We start from the raw sequence: 21,909 nt of genomic DNA on the forward strand, positions 1-21,909 counted from the left end.
GAAAGGGATGGAAAGTGTCTCTATGTGAGCATGAGGTAAGTAAGGTGGGGAGTGCGCCTTGAGACTCCCTATGGTTTGGGGTGTGTCACTGCCTGATTGCTAGTCCAGCTTCCCTTGATCTTTCAGAGCCGCCATCACTATTTGAAATCAGATGGAAGAAAAAGTGGGCTGCAGTCACAGCACAATGAGAAAAGTTTTTTTAATAAAAGACATAAGAACTTAAAGGACTGCAAATCATTGAAGGAGAGGAAAAGGAATGAAAAATTCTAATCGCTAGGCCTATTATGATAAATAAGATTTGAATACCTCAAGGATACTATATAAAAGCCTTTCAATAAAGTTGACATATAAGCCAAATGGTCATTTATTTGAATCAGTATCTTATATAAAATGACTGTATGTCTAAAATACAAGTTTAAGAATTTTTACTAAGTAACTTGGAAGAGCTATAAATATTTCAAAATGTGTCAAGAGTTTCTCACTCACATATTTGCTTTTACATCTCCTTTACATGATATACCTTTTTTCTTGAGACAAACAGTAAAAATAACTTTTAAAATCTGTCTATCATTAATTTTAAAACCTTGCTCTTCGGTTAAGAAAGAAAATCATGACTAACATAAAATTTATAAAATGGTGAATTAGAGTTATAGTCATGTTGATTTATACCTTTCCTGTTTAATCTCAGAACTCAAAAACAGTTTATCAACAATTAAGTAAGTATTACCACTTGCTGGCGATTGTTTTCAATCCACTTTAGAACTAGAAAGGCATCTGAAGGAACAGAATCAGTCTCAAAAAACAAGTCAGGACTAAGAGTCAGAACCAATGGCTGTTCTCTTATCAGTTGGTGAAGTGGTCCCCAAACATTTGTTTTTATTGCATTGAGCATATTTTCACAGAATTTAATGACTCCCATCTATTTTGGAGTCAATACCTCAATAATGTGATGACTTCAAACTCTGCAAAACCAAGGTTGAGAGTATCTCCATGTGGTTCCACATGTGTCTACATCATCAGGGTATAAAGTATATCCAACATACTTCCTGTAATTCTGTGTACATTTCCATACGGGTAGATAACAAACACTGTCCAACAAACTAAAACCCAGATGGAAACTTGGCTTTATGAAGAAATATGTTAAGCATATCTTCCCAGATCTCTTTTCCTCAGACTGGACTACAGCCAGCCTGTGAGCTGCCAGTCAAGAGGGAGAACACCTGGAGTCAGAAAAGGTGGCATATGGCACACTAGGCAACTTGCCAGCTGCCTTTTGGGTTCTAAGTCTATTAAATGTTCATGAGATGCAAGCAATTGCTGTTTTAGGGTTCAAGGAGGTGGGAGGCAGAAGAAATAACAAGAAAAGCAAATCTCAGAAAGGCAGTCTCTTCTTTTAGCCTCGTTTGTGACAAATAACTGACTCACTCTGCCTTCTACTCACATTGAAGCAGGGAGTCATAGGAGTGTAAACACATGAGTCTAAAAGAAGAGACCCAGCTTAAAGAAGAACTTTGCTAACTACCCCACTTATAAGACATCTAATCAGGCTGAGAAGAGTGGCTTCAAAGAGGCTCCACCAGGGTAAAAACATGATTGACAGCAACCCTCTGGAACCCCTTAATTAGGAAGGTCTGGCTCCATGAGAAGGCTTCCAGACCACCAGACTGGGTTTAGATTGGGTCCCTAGAAGCAGAGCCTGAGCCAAATAATTTCGCAAGTGATTTATTGAGGGAGTGTTCTCAAGAGACAAACTTGTAAGAAAGTGAAGGAAGATGACAGGGGAAGAAGAAAAAGCAAGGATGTGGTTCAACTGAAATCTAAGCTCAGCATTAGCCCCTGGGGAATTCTTTAGTGTGGATGGAAATCACTACAGAGTTCTTTCACCTTGAGGAAAAGGACCTGGGCTTTTGTACTCCTGTGTTAATCAGTCAGCTGCAGACCACCCCTGAGAGGAGAGAGGCAATAACCACTCAGGCAGGGCAATTACTCTCCAATAGGGTAATCTTCCAGTGAAAGTTACAAGTGTGAGCCCATAGCAGCCAATACTCTAGGAGTGGGAGAGACAGGTGGGTGCATGGTTACAGACGTGGCCAGGGCACCAATATGTGTTACCACACAGTAATGTATCCTAGGTCAACCGCTTAGTCCTTGAGCCTATATCCTTTCTAAAAGAAGTATTTTTTTATAAGAAATAGCTTTTATTAACACTCAAAAATGCTTGGGGTGAGGTGCCATAAATCATGTATTTAAGAGACATTTAAAAATTTCAACTTCCCCTTATGCACAGTGATATTCTCAGAGTATTTTTACGAACACACTGGATTCCTCACCAGCTCTCATGTCATTTTTTTTCTGATTTCCAATCTCCAACCATAGTTCCTTTTCCATCTCCTTCTGTACCCATGAGACTTCCCATGCCCTTTTCCCACTGTTCCTCAGTGATGGCATCTATGCTTTATAGAAGAAAGCACAAGTGACCGGAGCTCAGAACTTTTTTCTCAAATAACAAGAACTCTGCCCAGGGACTCTCCTTTCTGTACCACTGATGCCCACAAAATGAACCGAATTTGGTCTCTGGGTTCTGAATTACCACTTTTCCTTTCTGTGTGAGTAGTCTATGTCTGTAATTTAAGGAGCACTGAAAATAAAATATTCTTTTGACTCTCTTGTCTGAAATATAAACCATCAACATTCATTCACTCACTCATTCTTTCACGAAATACCAAGTTTTGCTAGGTATCAGGCACAGCATTGAGCACTAGATGAATCTGACAGGGTCCCTATGCTATTATAGGGAGATGTATACAAAAGGGAGAGGAAAGCCCCCCAGGCAGAGAAAGCAGCATAAGCAAAGGCATAGAGGCAAGAAGTATCCAGGTGTGTCAGAGATCTGCAAGTAGTTTTGTGTGGGGGGAACCCAGGGTGAGGGAACACTCTGTGTATAGAACAACAGTAGGATATGTTCCATAATTTATTTTTTTCAGAGATACTTAATGAAGTGGTTCAAAACAGCTTATAATAGCAGTATAAAGAGGCAACTCTTGACTTGGCAACTGGGAATAAATAATGTTCAAGCCTCACAATTACATATCCTTGAAATATTCTCAGAATAATCCACTCCAATTGTTCAAGTAAAGTTGTTTATTCTCCTTTCTATTCGAAATACATTTTCCATTTCATAAAAAGGCATTTTCTCTATAATTTTCATGTGTAGTTAGGCAGAGCTGCCTGCAACTAGCTGGTCACAACTAGGTATTAATTTAAGCATCATTCCACTTTTTTCCTTTTGGAAAGTGTGTGGGGGGTGTCGTTTGTTGAGCATCAGCTATGCATCAGGTACTGAACTAAATGACTTGCATATGTAATCTCATTTTATCTCAACAACAATTCTGGGAGGTAGAATCACTATTCCTATTTTACAGTTAAGAAGGGAGACTCAGAGAGGTTGAATGATTAGGTCCCACAACATCAAGATTCCTATTAGGGCCTATCTTCTTCCAAGACCTTGATTTACCTACTATGCAAGGCTTTCTTCTCTCCATACTTGAATCCATGATGAAATATTTCAAAAAACTGTTTAGTATGAGAGTGATGGGTAAATACTATTTAAACATTATAACCTTCATCTTAGTTTCCGTTTTCTGTTCTGCATATGAAAATAATGAAATCTATTTTGCCAACCTTACAGATTAATTGTGAGAACAAATGAGATGATCAACAAGAAATTTCTAGAAAATAATAAGCTGCTACACAAACAGGAAACATTACTCTATGTGTGTATATAGACACCAACTATGGCGGTTGGGAGTAGAAAACAGATGCTGAGGCAGTGAGAGCTCAAAAATCTTGCAAATTTGGCAGACATGGGAAGCCTGGGAGCTGATCAAATTTCTCCCTTGGGGCTGTTTAATGTTAGCAAAAGTGGAAGAAGTTCCCTGTATGTCCTCTCAACATCTTGTGTTAGTTCAGGGATGGTACAGAACTAGCATACTTAAGAGCCCCTATGGGGATCCCTCAGAGAATTAAGTGCCTGAGGAAAATAACTCCTTAATGAAAACTGTGACAGACACATGGTGACTAGATTTAAGTAAACTAAGCCCACTGTTTTCTCTCTCTTCAGATAAGGGTCCTATATGAACTCTTGAAGGTTTCTTTCAGCGTGAAGTCCTTTCCCACCATGTGAGCAAGAGCCAACAGCCAATCCCAGCCTCAGCCAATCCCAGCATAGTGCAGACTTCAGTCAAGGCAGATTTCCTTGGGAGTGGTTCTACTCAGCAGCAGAGGGAAATCTCCCACTACAGCACAAGTGTGTGGTCTCCTAATTTGGTTCTGGGGCAATGTTGTCCTGTTACCACCCCACCCTCAGTCAGTACTATCTCCACAGGACATTCTTTCTGCTCCCAGGGAGCACTTTATTTGTGCATTAGAGTTAAGACTAATAGTTAAGAGCTAATTGTGCAGCAACATACCAAGGAGTGCCTGAAACTTGCTAAGGCTCCTTTATTGATAGCCTTTAAATATTTATTACCTAAGAAAAAGATTTAAGATTCAGGGACAGAATGCACGGAGCACACTTAAAAGTAGCAGTCAGAGAACATGAAATTCCTGCTCCTCAGGATCATTATACCAGGGACACGGGTAAATACAAGAACAAGTAAAAGGGTGAACCACTGGCCAGCAATGGATCAGGATGAGCTGAAGTGCCTTGGTTGTTCTCCACCCCCACCCTATTGCCGTTTTTCCCTCTGGAGGACTCCATGCCTCATTAAGACTCTCTGTAAGTGAGCGGAGCAGTGGAGAGAAGAGAAAAAACTAAGGAAGCAAACACCAAAACCGGCTCAAGAGTCCCCAAAGTCCATGATATTTGCTCTTACTCATTCAGAGGCTATGACTATCAAGAATCTTTGGTGACTAAAGCCCAGAAACTAGCAGACCACATATCTTCCAATGCCAGGAAATTCTGTGAAAATTGAAATAATTTCTTAACTGATCAAGAGTTTTATTAAGATAACAGAGCTTCATAAAAGGGCCCCTATGAAACTATCAATCCAATAAAAGTCCTTTTTGATTCATGAGGTTTTTTTTTTATAACTTTTAACTTTAAATAAAAATATTATGTTTTCAGTCTACGGCCATGCTACCCCGAACATGCCCAATCTTGTCTGATCTCGGAAGCTAAGCAGGGTTGGGCCTGGTTAGTACTTGGATGGGAGACCACCTAGGAAGACAGGTGCTGTAGGAGTAAAAAAAAAAAATAATTATGTTTTCATTATAAAAAAGAATAAAAACAGAAAGGTAAAAATATATACAAAGCACTCATATTTAACATTTTAGTGCTTATTCTTCTAATCTTTCCTTCGTTTAAGAAAAACAGAGACAGCTTTGAAGATTTCTGTAATTATTTGCTACCAGATAGGGTTCAACATGGACCAGCCCCTAGTCCTTTCCACAAGCTATTCATGTCTGGAAAGCTTTCCTTTCTCTGTCCTCATCTGGCTAATTTCTGGTCGTCCTTCAAATCTCAGTAAAGTGTCATTTCCTCAGTGAAGCACTCTAAGGCATATAGTTTCCTTTGTTAATGCTTATGTTAAGATAGCATTTCTTTTTTAAAAAATATATCACCGTGTTCATAATTGTCCACTCATTTGTGTGATTATTTGATTAATGTTTATCTTCTCTTAATGACAAGATCCATGACAGCAGAGACCACACTGGATTTGCTCATCACTTTATACCTATTGCCTAGCACAGTGCTTGGCATAAAGCTAACACCTGATAAATATATATCAAGTGAATTAATAAATGAATGAAACTACCTATAAGGAATTATGTCTTAGAGACCAGGATCACAGTGAAATGTTTGAGAGCAATTTATCGAACGGTTCCTTTCCAGCCTTAAAGTAGTTAATATTGCTCCAGATGTGTTCTCCTATGGATTATATTTGTTTTTAACTTATTTAATACAAAGATTTTAGTCAAAATAATTCCTCCAAAACATTTCCTTTCTTTTTCTTTTTTTAATTTAGTAATAAAAAGAAGAGGGTGCTAAGGAGTCATTTCAGGCTTTCAGTAGATGTCATTTATATACTGATATACTCCCATTTCCTCCAATGTTTGGGTCTTATAATACTTAAGGGGTGACAAAAATCAGGAACAATATCAACAATTAACATCGTCTGAAATCTAGTTTCCCAATCCTTTTACCAGGACCATTCTGTCATATTATTTTGCTATTTTATATCTCTTGTGTGGTATCTCCAAGTCAGAAGAATTCTAGTTTCATTAAAAAATTAAAATCACCAGGACAGATGTAGGGGATGGTTAACAAAAATATTTGGCAGTTTTCTTTGACAATAATGGGTCATGTCTTTTTGAATTTCTATCTGCACCATTATTCCCATAAGTCTCTATTGATTACCACTACTCCCATGACAGAGAATAAAAACTAGGAAATAATATTTAGATATTATTAGAAATAATGGTTTCACCGTCCATACTAAGAACTTAATGAGAGCAAGTTTATAGCTTATGAGGGGTGTTCTATATAGCAGGTAGAAATCCCAGAGAAGAATATTGTTAAACTGACCGTATTATGTCTCTTCTCATCTTAATAATGTTAAGTGGCTCTTTTAGCATAGAACATGAAGTTCAATCTTCCCTGAAAGGATTCTGCACCCTTCGTGATTTGGTCCCAGTTTATATTCCTAGCCTTTTCCCTCAATACCCAGTGCTTCAGACATCCCACAATTCCCGAATACGCCACATACTAATTTTAGACCCCTATGCCTTTATCTTTTTTATAGTTTTATCTTGTCATGTGATTCTTCCATGTTCTCTAGTAAGAAGAACTTTTTTCTCTCTGCAACAGAAAATAAAGCCTCTCCAAGACCCTTGTTTATGTCTTCTCAGCATATATTTCATTCTGCTATTATATCTCCTATTCTGGAACTACAGGATCTTTGAAGTCAAGAATAAGTTCTTAATCCTTTTATTTACCTTAGCCCTAGTATACTACCTTCTCATAATAAACACTCAAATATGTGTCCACCTGAATTGTACTGAATCTCAGAGTAGACCTTTAGAATCAGATCAAATTCTAACTTTCCAGAGATGACTTATATTTGTGCCTTCCAGAAGGTAGGGGACAAGCTATATTTGACTGGAATGATTTCCTTTCACTAGAGTGAACTGGGGTAGAAGCAAGAGGTCTTAGTATTTACTTTACACAACTACTCTGCTGAGCAGATCGCAGATACCTCCCAGCTTGGAATGTTGTCCTGCCCCTGATAGTGTCAGGTTTGAGAGCAGAGAGCAGACTGGTGAGCTTGTGGACAAAAGTATACACTGTGTATGTGTGTGTGTGTGTGTGTGTGTGTGTGTGTGTGTGTGTGTGTCTAGCAGCAGAGTGGTGAGCTTGTGGACAAAAGTATACACTGTGTGTGTGTGTGTGTGTGTGTGTGTGTGTGTGTGTGTCTAGGTGGGATAAGGAGGATATGTGCATCATGCAGCTTACAAATACCTTTCTCCAAATAAATGTTTTATTTTTTATTTTTCTTGTTTCTCTTAGTGAAGGGTGAATATCGAGAAACATTTTTTTCAGAGAAGTGCCTTCAGATGCCATTTGTCAAATCTAGTTTTTAAAACAAATTTACTGAGATTTATTTAGTGCTTACTATATGCCAGGCACTATTCTAAATAGGTATTTCATCTAATCTCCACAAGAACCCCATGAGATAGAGACTGCTTTATTCTAATTTTACAACCAGCGGAAATGAGGCAGAGAGTAGTTATATAATTTGCCTAAGGTCATACAGTAGAGAAGAGATTTAAATAAAATCAGACTCCAGAGTCCAAGTTTTTTGCCACAACATATGCATAGACAGGCACAAAGTTAGCACTGACTACCTATTTTCTTGGCAAATTGTGGAAGCCGTTGATGAGGTAGGAAGATTATAAGAATTACCCTATTTGTATTAAAGCTTTTATGATGACCTGCCTGCCATTTGCTATTCATTCTGTAGTAGATAGAAGTAAAGCACTGTAGAACATGTAAGTATTCCACTGAGAAGTTCAACTTGGAAGAATCTGCATGAAGAAAATCTTTATTTTCATTAAGAGAAAATTTTAGAAAAATCCAACCATAAATTATACAAAAAAACCCACAAACATTTGAACAGGTTGTAAAACTAAAACCAAAAGAACCATTTATTCCCTACAGGGTTGTGGTAGTTGTTCCCACCACTGACAATGTGTTTGTAACATTTATATTTCACAAAATGTGTCAGTATAATTCTGAGCCATTGGTTTGAAAACAGTTCTCCATTTTACTGCATCTAGTTCCACAAATAATAAAATTTTAATTTCTTCTAAATTACAGCTCTTTGAAATTAGGAATCTCTTTTATTAGTATCATTAATATTTGTTATCAGTCTCTTGGAGGGTCTAATGAAGGAAGATCCTATAATTCCTCATTAAATTTTATCCTGATCAGTTTTAAAATCTTCAATCAAGGATTGGATTGTGACATTTTTACAATGAAATTGCATTTTTTAAATAAGCCACTGTCATATAAAAAAGGAACTGTGTTAAATTATAAGAGACTTAAAGGATAATTACTAAATATAATGATGTTGGTTTGAACAAAACCAATATATAGAAAAATACTGGGTCTGTTGGGAAATATTAATATGGATTTGATTTAGATGAGGTGAAATTTTACCTAAATAAAAAGGAAATGATTGATTAAAAAAATTACATAAGTGGTTATAATAACATTTTGATTAATTAAAATATATATATTTATGAATATTCATACACATATGTGCATACAAAGACATCCAGAAAAACATGCAGGAGAATGCTACAGTGATGATCTCTGACTCGTAGAAACATGACGTTTTATTTTATTTTTATTTTTGCTTGCCTGTATTTTCTAATATTGTACAAAGCAAATGTATTTAAAGGCCATTACAAATAGAATGAAGTAGCTTTTGAGGACAGTATTTCATATTACCCATTTGATAGAAACTAAAACTGGATTCTTTAAAATGGAGCTTCTATCTATCTCTCATTTTTTCTTCTTAAAAGCATATAAAATTCATCAGTGGCATGCATGAAGTATGTATCTTGTTTTGCTCATAGTGACTACAATAGAATACATTACAAACTTTAAGTAATAAAAATTTTACATTAAAATATTTGGTCAGAGTATTAATGATCTGTAAGATTTCAGTGTAAGATTAACTTCAGTGTAAGATTTCTCATAATATCTATGGACATTGTTATTATAATTCAATTTCAAGGTATAAATCAAATGGAAAGTACTAAATGTGAAACTGTATTATGCAGCTTTCTGATTCTACTCACTACAATAAAATGTTGCCAGGAAAAATAAGAGTGGTTATGTAACTTGCACAAGGTCATGCAATAGAGAACCTTTTATCTGAGGTTCATAAAGTTTTCTATAAACTGAAAATAGAAATTGTCAAGACTACAGACTTTGAGGTCTTGTAGTATCTTGTAATATCTTGGATTTAAATCCTGGCATTGTCATATATGAACTCAAGCAAGCTACCTAAACATCTGTCTCCTCATGTGTAACATAAGAGTGATGATATCCACCTCATATTGGTGATGAGGATTAAACGAAATAATGTATATCAGAACTGTAGCTGGTGTACTATAAGCACATGGTCACAATGATGGGGGGAGGGGAGAGAACAGGATAACAAGAAGGAAGTCATTTCACTTTGTTGCAACAGCAACAGCAAAACGTCATATTCTCAACCTGCAACTGAAAATTGTCACCATCACCATTATCATCACCATCAAAGATATTTATTAAGAATACTCCATGGTGGGGGTGGCTCCATAGTGTAGTGGTTAGCATGTCTGCTTTACTCGCAGAAGGTCCTAGGTTCATGGTCCAGGTGGAGACACAGACCATACCCCGGGTGGAGCCACAGACCATACCCCAGGTGTGTCAGCTCCCCCGCACCCGCCCGTGCACACAGTGAGCGTGTAGGAGGAGACACCCCACCTTCAGAGATCCAGTCCTTAAGGGGAAATGGCAACATCCATAGGTCAGGGGTGGAAGTGGGTGGGAATTAAAGAGGGGGGAAAAAAAGAATACTCCATGGGATGCTTTGAATTGAATTACACGTACTGTTCCTGACATCTAGGGTCTAAGAGAACATTAACGCAAACACAGAAAATATACTAAAAGTAAATGAGCATACCCTATGGGAAGAAATATTGAATTGTCTGATTGCATATAGCCAAATGATCATATTCAGGAATATGATGAATGAGAAAATTATGAGAGTTCCATGATTACAAAGATAAACTGTTTTCTTATTGGTGAGGGGTGTTTTCATAGAAAAGCTGAGATTTCTTGGACTCCCAGGAAACTGAGAAAGCTTCAACAAGGCAAAGGGTGGAAAGGTGTGAGCTGGGCTAAGAACTGGTGGAAAGGCAGTGTCCTGAATGTGAAATGTAAGCTGCACAGAAAAGGTCCTACCAGAATCCAGCTTATGGAAATGAGAGATGGAATGAAAGGGAAGAGATGGAGGAATTGCTGTGAAGAGAAAACATCGATGAAAAGACCATCACAAGCATTTGTGCCTGTGGCTGTGCTGGAGAGGCAAAGAGGTTAAGGACATGGACTCCAGGGCCAGTGTTCCTGTGTACAGATTTCAACTTTGGACTCATTAGGTATGTGACATTGGTCAAGTTCCCTGTGCTCTTTGTCCCTCAGTTTCCTCATTTGTACAACAGGGAGCAATAGAGTTGTCATCAGAGTTCAATGAGTTAATATTTGTAGAGCTGTTTATGGTTGCACAGAGGGAGCACTAAAAGTGTTGGCTAAATGTAACACGCTGGTACTCTTCCCAGGCCAAACATGGAAATGGTTGTGAAGATGAGATGCTCCGTCTTAGCTGAGTTTAATAGGAATTGAGATATCACAAATGCTTTAAAATCCTGTCTTACACACAATACGTTACATGAATGGGACTACATGAGAGACAGGTTCACAAAGAATGAGTAGTTATTAAAAATAAGAGGATGAATAGAGATTAACCCTGTCTGTGAAATAAAAGTAGAATGGAATCACCAATAATAGCCAGTTCTGGCTAGAAACAGGCCACTCTAATAGATTATTTCTTCTTTTCTTATTTTTGAAAATATGGGGCCAGATACTAAGAACGAAATGGTAAAGCCCCCAACAATATCCATTTTCTTCTCTCAATATCTCCCAGCTGGTCTTTTTTTCAACCTCTGTTTAAAATCTCTCTATAAATTTTTTTGGTTATTTTTGTTCCCTTATTATTATTATTATTTTTTCAGAATGAAGCTCAAGGCAATACATACTCTAATCTAATACCTGAGCTCCATATAGCAAGCACCCTTAGCTGGGATTTGGGCATTCTAGAGTGTGGCATTTTAAATGCACCTCCTACTTCCTTACACTTTTCTATAATCATGCTATAACTGTGCTTAGAGACATGTTAGGTTAAAGATAGATATTAATATATAATTTGTTTCACATTTAGGACAGTAATTATACTTCATTCATGATCTGGGGGGTAAGAAATGTCACTGTTATTTAACCAACAAAAAAAAATAGGCTACATCGATTCAAGCTGATTTAAGATTCTCTGATGATCATTTTTAAGGTGCTCCTATAAAAGCAGAAACAAAATTTAATGCTTACGATTAGGGAACAGAGTTCTATCACTGTTAAAGGTAATTTAGGAGGAGGAACCATCATGAATCCTGGAGATCTCCAAGAACTAAATTCAAGTGAGGATAAGCAGGAAAACTGATGGGAAATGCAAATTTAAAGTTAGTTACCTGAGGCACATGGACACCCTTTGAAGAAGATTTATACCAAGTTCTATGAGTTAGCTAAACTTGGTAAATACTATTAAGAATAAGAATAGTTAAATAGTTAATGAGTTATGTATTTGAGGGAGGAAACTTTTACTAAGAGAAAAAGATACAAACACAATCCAGTTTAGTGCCAGTCCCTATTAATGCTTACCAGGAAGTATTCACAAAATGATTCCCACTACAAAGTGCTTTAAAGCTACATCATCAGATATGCTCATTTCGTGGGTCATGCCGCAAAAGGTGGCAGGGGTTAAAAAACCCCTGTCCTTTTTCTACTATACAAAATACGTTTCTGATGGGCTGGAAATAGAACAAGGTCTGCTTTTACCCCTGAGTGACACTGCTTCCCTGTTTCCAGACTGCACTTGTAATAATCTGCAGCAGCCATTTCAGAAATAAATCCATCAACTCTGAAGCTGTCAGTGCTCACTTCATTTACTTCAACGACCACAAGCTGGATCAAACCATCCATATGCCCTGGATCCAAACAGGGCAAAGGTTTGCTGTGCGCTTGTTAAATTGGAGTCTCCTATTGAATGAATCACAGGAGAGCTAAATGGATCAAAGTTGTATTACCTGGGGAGCCCCTCAATGGTTAAAGGTAGGAAAATGTTTCCACAAGTACTTTCTACTTTGGAGAATTTGTCATTCTCCATAGAAACTATTCTATGCTGAAACATGCCTGTACAACTCTCAGTCTGAGAGCAGATCTTCTCATCTTTGCTCTCACTTGCAAGGGTGCAAATGATGCATCTATTTTATTGGTTCTTTATAACTTGAAGTCATATTTTTCTCCCTTTGTTTCTGAAAACTTCAAGATGATCTGGCAATATAAGCCAGCCAGCCTCCCAAGCTGAAGCTATTGGCACTTAGCTTCTATTCTCACCCCAGTCTTAGAGAGGATTGCATTTCTAGACTCCCTAGAATCCAGGGTTCTGAATGCAATTGCCAATGAGATGTTCCCATATGAGTTTAGGCTGGCAAGATAGGTAGTTATGGCCTCAATAACTAGACTCCATTTTCCAGTGTCTAGTCACCAACTTCAAGGGTACAAACCAATTGAGATAGGGAGGAAGGAAGGACAATAACATCTTTCTGACCTCTGGGTTGCAGCTATGTTAGTTTAACCTTGAAATCAACAGTCCGGATGATTTCTGCTCCTCCAGACCTTTCAACAATTTCATAAATAGCTAATTCTTTATATTAAGTCTTTCTATTTAAAATATCTTGAGTTCACTGAACACTGACAGATCTAACTCTCCTGGACAATAGTAGGATAAAGACTTATCCCTTACTGCTAATGTTGTGGGAAAGCAAAAACACTGCAGTAAGGAAATCCATGGGTTAGCCTATAGGGTCAAAGATACAGGGAAGAAAAGAGAAAGGATAGAGAGAGACAAAGAGGAAGAGGAAGAACAGGAAGAGGGGGAGGGGGAGAGGGAGAAATAAAGAAACCAAATGACGATGTCTAAGTTCATAATATGCTCAGTGCAAATTATCAATTATTGCCAACCCATGTTTTCAATTTGTCTATTCTCAAATATTGTCCTATCCAAATGTATCTAATTTCTTGATTGAGCAAGGAGAAATGAACCCCAAAATGTCATTAAATTAAATATGCATCTATGTAGTTTGCCAAATAACAGAAGATAGTGTGTTTGTCATGCATTACAATCTAATACAGGGATAATGAAATGAATTAATACCTCATAATAAGTTTGCCACTTTTTTCCTGATCAAATATAAGCCTGTATAATCTACATTTTATAGCATTTTACAATGTACAAGATATATTCACATACCATATCTCAATTGCTCCTAATGTACTTCTATGAAAGAGACAGGTAGGAATTATTATTGCTCCTGTTTTACAGTGGAAGAAATTGACACTCAAGGAGTGTTATTGAGTTGCAGAGATGTGAGTTAAGCTGGAGTTTTCACCCCTCCCCCAATCTTAAGTTCTTTCCATTACCTCTTACTGCCTTCTATCTTCTCTTGTTTGATTGTCACATAAACTCTATGAGACAGGTAGCGCAAGAAATGCCTCCCTCTCATTTTTACAATGAAACTTATTGACACCATCAGGGAACAATAAACTCAAAGTCATTTTCCTTGCCCTGCATTACAACTATTAGACATTAGACACTTGGATTTCACAGATGCAAGTAAAAAAATAAAAAAACATTATGTTCTGGAGAGAATACTGGGAAAGAGGGACACCAATGTGAAGCTAAAGAGGAAATTTATGTTAATAATGGAGTTGACCACTGGAGAATCATTGGGATGAGTTAATTCCTAGCAATGATGAGCACTTTGGAGGGAGGTAGATAAGATTTAATGGAAAGGGTCCAAAATACGGTTCTTGATCAAGAAAAAAATGGAAATAGAAACCAAAACTCAGATGGTGATTCTAGGCAAATACTATGTTGTTGAAACAGGTGGAGTCTTACAACGTGGTTTCATTTGGTTCTCATCAAAAGATTTCAATTCCAGCTAAAATCCCTTTTTAATCCACAGGCAGGGATTATAGCTAGGTCAAACACCCAGTTCCACTTATCCAAAGTCTTGACCCACCTAAAACTGACAAAATAAAGACAGTTTGCATCAGTTGGGTAGGACTGATGGAAATACTAGCAGAGCTGAGGCTGAACAAGGCTAAACATGGGGACTTAACTGATGCTGTAAAATTTGAAAAAAAAAAAAAAAAGTCAGCTTTTAGCAGTGGAAGAGCAGCTTATTTCTAAATTATCTCGATATTTTTCATAGTAGCATTACTAAAATGCTATAGAATAGCATTAGGGTAATGCTACAGAATAGCATTAGGATAATGCTATAGAATGAGTGTTTGTGTTCCCCCCAAACCCATGTTGAAATTTTAACCCCAATGTAATGGTATTAGGAAATAGGGTCTTTGGGAGGTAATTAGGTCATGAGGGCAGAGCCCTCATTAATGGGATTAGTGCTCTTTAAAAAAGAGACTCCAGAGAGCTTCCTCATCCCTTCTGTCATATGAGGACACAGGGAGGAAATACCATCTATGAAGCTGGCCCTCACCAGCCAGTGCCTGGATCTTGGACTTCACAGCTACCAGAACTGTGAGAAATAAATCTCTGTTGTTTATAACTACACAGTCTGTGGGATTTTGTTATAGTAGCCTGAACGGCCTAAGACATATACACAGTTGTCTGAGCACAGTAACACAATCTATTTACTTCTTTTGTTTCCAATATCAACATGTTCTGCTCTCTTGCAAAAGGGCTAAGATATAACTGTTGTCTAAAAACACATTTATGTGATAAATTTCTGCAGTTCATTCCTTCATTCAAATGTCTCTCTAGACTCTGAGTGGTCTCCAAAAAATATGGTTTTTAGAAGACTGAAATCAGAAACATACCATTAAGTTCCAATAATGTTGAGGGTTTTTCTGTTTGCTTTTTGCACATTCTCAACAGCAATAGCTTAAGAGATGCAAATTTTCAGATATGTAAATTGTTGAAGGGTAAAGGTGTTATTGAGGTAATTTTTTGTAAATCTGTTGAAGCAATAAAAATGAATTCTTTTTTAAAATTAAGGTTAATATTTCCCTGGAAAATCATAATCAAAAAGGAGGATACCATGTTCTAATGTTAGATCCCATTATTTATCCTGGAACAATAAGACAAGTGTATAAACCTCTAGCTTCTTTTTTCCTCTCTAGGACCAGTCACTAATGAGACACTGCCAATTTTCATGACTAGGGGATGTATGATGCAGCTAGGAACAGGATGGATAGAAATAGCCATAAAGGTACTTGGGTCCCTATAAACTCCTGCCTTCCACATGCTCCACAGCAAAACATCAACAAGGTATGCTTTGGATGGTCATTGGTGGCAGTTCATACTATGAATTTTGATCTCCTCAGACCAATATTTCTGCCTATTCTATCTTGTGATATTGGCTTCTTTGAAGACTCAGAATGAAACCCAATGCCCAAGGCTAAAATTTCATTTAGGGTTTAAAGCTGTAACTTCAGGTAAAATTCAGAGCACATTAACATACACATTAATAGGAAATAAGTGGTAATTAAGTGTGTTGAATAACGTTCATGCATTAGGAACTGATCAGAAAACAGGAACCATTCTAGATATGTCAAAAAGGAGAAATTTAATAGAAGATTTGTTTTCAGAGGTGTTGGAAGCACATAAGAAGCCAAAATGGACAAGGTAATGTTACTCAAAAAGTAGGAATGTAAGAAACCACTGCTGCCCAAGGCTGGAGGAGTGGAAACACTCTCAGAAGCTATGGTTGCAAGTTTCTGTTTAACTGTTTCAGCCTGGCTATGTGCACAGGAGTCCAGGAGCCTGATGCTGAAGGCTCTGCTGCCCAGATGTCCTCCTGCCCCTCCCTACCTCCATGGCCATGGCTGACAATGCTGTTACCTCTATTGCAGTGCTGTAAATCCTCCAGAAACTGGACACCTCCCATCTCCATACTGCCTAATAGCCAAACAGTGCCTTCATTAGCAGAACCTAATGAAAAGACCATGGACAATGGGATGTGAGAAATAGAATCCAAGAGTGATGGGACCTACTCCAGCACAGGATGGCTAAGAGCAAATAGGCCAATGATAGGACACAAGGTTTAAAAAACCATAGAAGAAAGAGAGATCTATTAAAAATGAATTGGGAATAAATCTGAGAAAAAAATTTTAAAGCATTTAAAGCTAAAATGTGAACCTACAGAACAATTATTGCCAAATCTGTGGCAAAATCTGGATTTTTTTTTTTTTTAGAATTAGAGTCAGAACACATTTTTTTTTCAATCGGAACTGACATTCAATATTATTTTATATTAGTTTCAGGTATACAGAAGGGTGGTTAGACATTTATGTAACTTACAAAGTGATCCCCTCAATTAGTCTAGAACCCACCTGGCACTATACAGTCATTATAATATTATTGACTATATTCTCTATGCTGTACCTCACAACTCTTTGAATATTTTGTAGCTACCAATTTGTACTTCTTAATTCCATTACCCTTTCCACCCAGCCCCCATAATCCCCTTCCCATCTGGCAATCATCAGTTTGTCTTCTGTATCTATCAGTCTGTTTCTATTTTGTTTGTTTATTTATTTTGTTGTTTAGATTCCACAAATAAGTGAGGTCATATTGGATTTGTCTTTCTCTGTCTTACTTATTTCACTTAGCATAATATCCTAGGACCATCCATGTCATTGCAGATGGTAAGATTTAATGTTTATGGCTGAGTAATATTCCACTGTATATATGCATCACCTCTTCTTTATCCAATCATCTATTGATGGGTACTTAGGATGCTTCCATATCTTGGCTATTGTAAATAGAGCTGCAGTGAATAAAGGGATGCATGTATCTTTTTGAATTAGTGTTTTGGTTAGTGCAATTGCTGGATCAAAAGGCAGATTCATTTTTAATTTTTTGAAGAAACTCCAAAATGTTTTCCACAGTGGTTGTACCATTTTTCAATCCTACTGACAGTGTACAATTTAACCTTTGTTCCACATTTTCACCAACACTTGTTTTTTGATTTATTTATGATAGCCATTCTGACAGGTGTGAGGCGATATCTCATTGTGGTTTTAATCTGCATTTCTCTGATGATTAGCAATCTTGAGCATCTTTTCATATTCTATCAGCCATCTGTATTTCCTCTTTAGAGAAATACCTATTCAGGTCTTCTGCCCATTTTTTAATTGGATTGTTTGTTTGCTGTTGAATTGCATGAGTTCTTTATAAATTTTGTATATTAACCCCTTATCAGATGTATCATAGGTGATATCTTCTCCCATTCAGAAGATTGTCTTTTCATTTTGTTGATTTCCTCTGCTGTGCAAAAATGTTTTAGTTTGATGTAGTCCCATTTGTTTGTTTTTCCCTTTTGTTTCCCTTGCCCAAGAAGATATATCTAAAAAAATATGACTAAGAGCAGTGTCAGAGAGTTTACTGCCTATGTTTCCTTCTAGGAGTTTCATAGTTTCAGATCTTAAATTTAAGTCTTTACTCTATTTTGAGTCTATTCTTGTATATGGTGTAAGAAGTTTGTCCAGTTTAATTTCTTTGCATGTATCTGTCCAGTTTTCCCACCACCATTTATGGAAGAGACTGTCTTTATCTCATTTATAATTCTTGCCTACTTTGTCATAGACAAAATGACCATATAGGCATAGATTTATTTCTGGGCTCCCCATTCTTTTCTATTGATCTATGTTTCTGTTTTTATGCCATTACCATGATGTTTTGATTATTATATAGGCTGGTAGTATACGTTGACATCAGGTAGAGTGATGCCTCCAACTTTGTTCTCTTTTCTCAAGATATCCGTGGCTATTCAAAGTCTTTTATGATTTCATATAAATTTTAGGATTATTTGATCTAGTTCCATGAAAAAATGTCATTGGTATTATGACAGGGATTGCATTCAATCTCTATAGATTGTTTTGGGTGGTATGGACATTTTAATGCTGTTAATGCTTACTGTTCATGAGCACGGTATACGCTTCATTTATTTGTATCTCCTTCAGTTTTTCTTCAATGACCTATAATTTTCCGAGTTCAGGTCTTTTACCACCTTGGTTAAATTTATTCCTAAGTATTTTTTTTGATGCAATTATAAATGAGATTGTTTTCTTAATTTCTCTTTATTTTATTTATTTCTCTTTCTATAGGTCATTATTGGCATATAAAACTGTAACTGATTTCTGAATGTTAATTTTGTAACCTGCTACTTTACTGAATTCATTTATCAGTTCCAACAGTTTTTTGGTGGAATCTTTAAGGTTCTTTATATCTAGTATCATGTCAACTGCAAATATAGACAGCTTTACTACTTTTCTTTCCAATTTGGATGCCTTTTAATTCTCTCGTCTGATTTCTGTGGTTATAATTTCCAATACTATGTGGAATAAAAGGGGTGAAAGTGGACATCCTTGTCTCGTTCCTGATCTTAAAAGAATGCTTTTAGCTTGTCTTCATTCAGTATGTGAGCTGTGGGTTTTTCAGCTGTGGCCTTTACTATGTTGAGGTATGTTCCCTCTATTTCCACTTTGTTGAGAGTTTTTATCAAAAATGGATGCTGGATTTTGTCAAATGCTTTTTCTACATCTATTGTTGTGATCTTATAATTTTTATCTTTCAATTTATTAATGTGGTGTATCACATTAATTGATTTGCAGGTATTGAACCAACCTTGGATCTCAGGAATAAGTCCAACTTATTCACGGTGCATGATCTTTTTAATGTGCTCCTGAACTTGGTTTGCTAATATTTTGTTGAGGATTTTTGTATCTATGTTTATCAGGGATATTGGCCTACAATTTTCTTTCTTTATAAAGTCTTTATCTGGTTTGGAATAAGAGTAATGGTGACCTCATAAGATGAACCTGAGAGCCTTTCTTCCTCTTGAATTTTTTGGACTAGTTTGAGAATAATAGGTGTTAATTCTTCTTTGAATGTTTGGTAAAATTCACCTATGAAGCCATCCGGTCCAGGACTTTTGTTTGTGGGGAGTTTTTTGATTGCTGATTCAATTTGGTTAATAGTAATAAGTCAGTTCAGATTTTCTATTTCTTCTTGATTCAGTCTTGGAAGATTGTATGTTTCTAGGAATGTATCTATTTCTTCCAGATTGTCCAATTTGTCAGCAAACAATTGCTCATAGTATTTTCTTATAATTCTTTGTATTTCTGTGGAGACAGTTGTCACTTCTCTTTCATTTCTGATTTATTTGAGTACTCTTTTTTCTTAATGAGTCTGGTTAAAGGCTTTGTCAATTTTGTTTATCTTTTCGAAGAACCAACTCTGGATATCATTGATCTTTTGTATTGCTTCTTTAGACTTTATTTTGTTTTTGTTTTTGTTTTCTTCTATTCTCATCTTTATTATTCCTCTTTCCACTCAGTTTGGGCTTTGTTTGCTATTATTTTTCTAATTCTTTTGACGGTAAGGTTTGATTGTTCATTTGAGCTTTTTCTTGTTTCTTGAGTTGGCCTGTATTGCTAACTGAAAGCACTCTTAGGACTGCTTTCTCTTTGTTCCATAGGTTTTGGGTAAGAGAGAGAGAGAGAGAGAGAGAGAAAGAGAGAGAGAGAGAGAGGAGAGAGAGAGAGAGAGAGAGAGAGAGAGAGAGAGAGAGAGAGAGAGTGTGTGCGCGCGTTTTTCATTTCTCATAAGATATCTTTTGATTTGTTCCTTTATCTCATTGTTCACCCGTTTTTTCTTTAGTAGCATGTTATTGAACCACCGTGTGTTTGTGTGTTTTCCAGTTTTTTTTTCTTGTAATTCATTCCTAGTTTCATACTAGTGGTCGAAGAAGACTCTTGATATGATTTCAATTTTCTTAAATTTATTGAGACTTGTTTTGCCGCCTAACATATGGTCTATCTTGGAAAATGGTCAAGCACGCTTAAGAATGTATATTCTGCTGCTTCAGGGTGAAACGTTCTAAAAATGTCAATTAGATCCACTTGGTTTAGTGTGTCATTTAAGGCCACTGTTTGCTTGTTCATTTTCTGTCTGGAAGACCTGTCCATTGGTGTCAATGGAATGTTAAAGTCCCCTACCATAACTGTATTACTGTGATCTCTCCCTTTATATTGGTCAATATTTGCTTTATATATTTAAGTATTCCTAGGTTGGGTAGATAAATGTTTACTAGGGTTATACTCTCTTGTTGTATTGATCCCTTTATCATTATGTAATGTCCTTCTTTGACTCTTATTATCGCCTTTGTTTTAAAGTCTATTTTATCTAATATAAGTATTGCTACCCAAGCTTTATTTCCCTTTTCATGAAATAACTTTTTCCATACCTTTACTTTTAATGTGTGCATCTTTGACTTGAAGTGGGTCTCTTATACACAGCATATGTTAAGGTCTTGTTTTTTTTATCCATTCACCTGCCCCGTGACTTTTGATTGGAGCATTTAATCTATGTAGTTAGTTGTTAATCAACCCGTGGCACATTATAGACCTGAGATAAGTATTATGTGATTCACTTAATTTGCCTCATCACCAATAACTCATTAAAATAAAAATATTAATAATTGTGCTTTTTAAAATGCCAAGATCCATTTTTGGTGAACAAAGCTGTCTGCAAGTCAATGTTGATATTAATGATAAAGTAAAAAGTTGCAATCTACACCTAGTTTGTGCATCAAAATTAAATAAAAGTATAAAGGAAAAACAGGAGGCTCTTAGGCAAAATGATGGAGGCACAATAAGGAGACTGGCTAACTGATCACACTAATGAGACAAGATGGAAGATGAAGGTTATATACCTCATTTCTGTTCCATTCAGCATTCATAGACTATAAACTGAAGAATGAACCCAAAGGATAGGATTTCTAAGTAATTTATATCTTTAAAGATGGGCCACATAAGAATTAAAGAATGGAACAGTTTTACAATTATGCCACTCATGTCTTTTAATGAAAGCAGAGGAGTAGTTTGGAGAAACATGGCGGAGTAAGAGACATCCCCAGATCTCTCCCCTTGGAACAACAATAAGCTGAACATCTAAAACTCAACAGAAAACACCCAAACTACACAACAGCACATCTGAGCATGGGATCAGCGCATAAGAGCTACCAAAGGTCAGGACCCCAGGTGTCAGGTGGTGGATGGGAAGAAATAAAAAAGCTACCTCTTACAGCTGCAGGAGCTCCCTGTACGAGGAGGGGGAGGGGAAAAGGTACGGCAAGATCCCTGAACAGCCCTGCCTGGAAGTGTTATGAGCTCCAAGCAGCCAGCAGCAGGGCCTAGTAATCAGGGCAGAAAGCAAAGAAGCGGACAGCAGAAAAACAACAGTTGATTTTTATTAGTCCCAGCTGCAAAACTGAGTATGGGATGCAGTCCACAACCCCACACCCAGAGGGTCCCTCCTCCAATTCTCTCTAAGACCAAACACCGCGGAGCCCAGGGGAATCTGAGCAAACGCTACAGAAACTGTCGCCAACACTGACAAGGACTGAGACTGAGGGTAGCGAGTGTGATTAAACATC

At 36.9% G+C, this 21,909-nt stretch overlaps 1 protein-coding gene and 1 pseudogene across 4 annotated transcripts in view; one reads left to right on the forward strand and one right to left on the reverse strand.

The window, feature by feature from the left end:
• The window catches only part of LHFPL3 (LHFPL tetraspan subfamily member 3), a 530,561-nt gene that overhangs the window by 402,159 nt on the left and 106,493 nt on the right, over positions 1 to 21,909 (reverse strand). The gene's annotated exons all lie outside the window — the stretch shown is intronic.
• Positions 5,125 to 5,242, forward strand: LOC112473630 (annotated as a pseudogene).

The sequence above is a fragment of the Pteropus alecto genome, unplaced genomic scaffold (genome assembly GCF_000325575.1).
Source record: "Pteropus alecto unplaced genomic scaffold, ASM32557v1 scaffold109, whole genome shotgun sequence".
NCBI lineage: Eukaryota > Metazoa > Chordata > Mammalia > Chiroptera > Pteropodidae > Pteropus > Pteropus alecto.